Genomic DNA, 3,205 nt, shown 5'->3' on the forward strand with positions numbered 1-3,205 from the left:
GTGTCCCCAAGTAAAAGATTCCTGAGCAAGTTGCAACTTGCTCCTAAGTCTGACAGAGAAGGTAGATTTAAATTGGAGAGAGTAAGCACGGAGCACTCCAGGATGGCACAAAAGATGCAATTAGGGAAGGGGGAAATTTTTTTTTGCTTGGTAATTTATTTATTTATTTATTTTATTTTTTGTTGAATCACCATGAGATAGCCCACATTGCAAAGCTGTTTATGATTGGGTTTCAGTCATACAGTATTCCAACACCTATCCCTCCACCAGTGTACATTTCCCAGCATTACTGTCCCCAGATTCCCTTTCCCCCACAGCCTGCCTCTATGGCTGGTGCTTCTCTCTCTCTCTCTCTCTCTCTCTCTCTCTCTCTCTCTCTCTCTCTCTCTCTCTCTCTCTTTCTCTCACTCACTTACTTTCTGCTTTTGGTTGTGCTTGTGGTTTGCAAGATAGATACTTAAAGGTTATCATGTATTTTCCCTTATGTACTTTCAATACTCAGTTCTTATCCAGTGTGATCATTTTCAAGTATATAATTTATTCTTTGATTGAGGAAACATTGGCATACCAGAGTGTACATGCTTAAATGTTTTAGTATTACAATGTTATTACACCACCATCAAAGCATCCATATCTATCCTTCACTGTCCATTGGACATTTTGACCTCACTTCCCCTCTCTAGGTAACCACAGTTTTGTGGTCAATGTGAAAGACATACAGACCACAGCTCTTTGAAGTACAAACACTGAGATCATTTTTTTTAATTTTTAAAATTTTATTGAATCACCGTGAGATAGTTACAAGCTTTCATGTTTGGGTTACAATCTCACAATGATCAAACACCCATCCCTCCACCAGTGCACATTCTCACCACCAATATCCTGGGTATACCCCCTCTTTCTCACCCTTCCCCTGCCTCTAAGGCAGACAATATTCCCCATACTCTCTCTCTCTACTTTTGGGCATGATAGCTTGCAACACAGACACTGAGAAGTCATCATATTTGGTCCATTATCCACTTTAAGCATGCATCTCCTATCCCAACTGGTTTCTCCAGCCATCATTTTCTAAGTGATCCCTTCTCTATTATGTCTGCCTTTTCCCCTCTGCTCATGAAGCAGTCTTGAGCTATGGGGCAATCCCCCTGGCCCTTGTATCTACCGTCCTTGGGTGTCAGCCTCATGTGATGCTACCCTACACTCCACAAATGAGAGCAGTCCCTCTATGTCTGTCCCTCTCTTTCTGACTCATTTCACTTAGCATGATACTCTCCATGTTTATCCATTTATAAGCAAATTTTATGACTTCATCTCTCCTAACAGCTGCATAGTATTCCATTGTGTAGATGTACCAAAGTTTCTTTAACCAGTCATTTGTTTTAGGACACTCTGGTTGTTTCCAGATTCTGGCTATTGTGAACAGTCCTGCAATGAATACATAGGTACAGATGTCATTTCTACTGTGTTTTTTTGCATCCTAGGAATATATTCCCAGAAGTGGTATTGCGAGGTCATATGGAAGCTCAATTTCTAGTTTTTAAAGGGCTATCCATATTGTTTTCCAGAAAAGCTGGACCAGTCAGCATTCCCACCTACAATGAAGGAATGTCCCTTTTTCCCCACATCCACGCCAGCATTGGTTGCTTTTGTTCTTTTGAATGTGAAACACTGAGATTTTTGGAGATGCAGAAAACAAATGAGGCACCACCTAAGAGAAGAATGATAAGTGTATGCACAAAGTTATTGAGAGTCCAAGGTTATTAACCTTGACAACACCCTATCAACAGATGTTTTCCTAAAAAGAGAGCCGCCAAAACCCTACAAACCCAGCTATACAAAAGCAAGTGGTACACACTCTCCATCTTGGGGTTGCCTGCATCGCCATTTGAGATGTGAGCACACAACTCTTACCCCTCTAGAGAAGTTCCTGTTCTGTCTTGACCACCCCCCCACCTTCTCCTCTCTAAAGAGTAAATAAATGAACCTATAACACTGTTTTACTGCACTTATTATGTCTTTCTGAAATTGAAATTCTTTACTACAAGGCACCGGTCAACAGAAGTCAAGACTGGTTTTGCTTTTTATGCAGAGAGCTATTTATCACTCCACTGAGTCCGTGGCTCCCCGAGAACAGGAAGGGTAGGGATGAGGTTCTGTGATGTGCAGATCAAGTGGGAGTCAGGTGTGCCCTACAGACTGCTCAGTGCTGCTGTTGGGAGACTAGCATCCATGCCACGGATTTGACCTGATTCTCCCAGGCATTTCCTCTGGTGCCCAAGTGGATGGACAAAAGGGCAGACACTCCTTTTTTGTTTATTCTTGCTTTTGGGGTCACACCCAGCGATGTTCAGGGGTTATTCCTGGCTCTGCACTCAGGACATATTCCCGGTGGTGCTTGGGAGACCATATAGGATGCCGGGGATTGAAACAGGGTCAGCTGCATGCAAGGCAAATGCCCTACATGCTGTGTTATCGCTCTGGCCCCCAGACACTCCTTTTTCAAGGCTTCCTCCCATGCTCGCCACTTCATCCAAGTTACTTACAACGGCTGGCACAAGACCAGGGGTCAGGTGAGTTGCAAGAGTTGGGAGCTTGGGCGGGGCTCCAGTCTGCTCTTCTTCCATGGAACCACTGCTGGGGATGCTCCTGGGCCTCATCCAGCACCAGGGCACAGATGGAGCCCAAGCACCTCTCTCCAGCCGCACAGAAACACCCAGTATCTTAAACACAACACAGGGGCTCCAGTGAACTGAGGAAATTGGAGACATATTTCATGTAACACTAAATCGGATATTAAATATGTCTTCCCCTCCCCCACCCCCAGGAGAGAGCGCGCACACAGTTCCCCGCTACCACAAATTCTGCAGTCGAGTTTTCCATATTTAAGGAAATTGCAGGGGTCAGCACATCCAGAATGCGATGGATAAACCTCACCCCGAGAAAAGCACCATCGTGATCATGGTGTCTCTCCTGCCAGGTAAGTATACATTAAATATTTCTATAGTTAGAATAGGCACATAGCAACATTCTCCACCTTGAAGATTTGCCCGTATGTCCAGAGGAGCTGTGCATTCTCAGCTCTTCCTGTCTCACTGTCTGGGGCATCCTCTTTCTTGGAGAACTTCTGCATCTTGTCTTTGATGTGTTCTCTCAGCTGATTCCCTATAGGAGGAGATTGTTTTCTTTTGAATACTTCTACCTCTTC

The 3,205-nt window shown here is 44.2% G+C and overlaps 1 non-coding gene across 1 annotated transcript; it reads right to left on the reverse strand.

The window, feature by feature from the left end:
- Window positions 1-2,821: 2,821 nt before the first annotated feature.
- On the reverse strand, window positions 2,822-2,985 carry LOC129406709 (U1 spliceosomal RNA). Its single transcript, XR_008631182.1, has one exon. It is a non-coding gene; the product is annotated as a U1 spliceosomal RNA (small nuclear RNA).
- Window positions 2,986-3,205: the final 220 nt, after the last annotated feature.

This window comes from Sorex araneus, chromosome 7 (assembly GCF_027595985.1).
Source record: "Sorex araneus isolate mSorAra2 chromosome 7, mSorAra2.pri, whole genome shotgun sequence".
Lineage (NCBI taxonomy): Eukaryota > Metazoa > Chordata > Mammalia > Eulipotyphla > Soricidae > Sorex > Sorex araneus.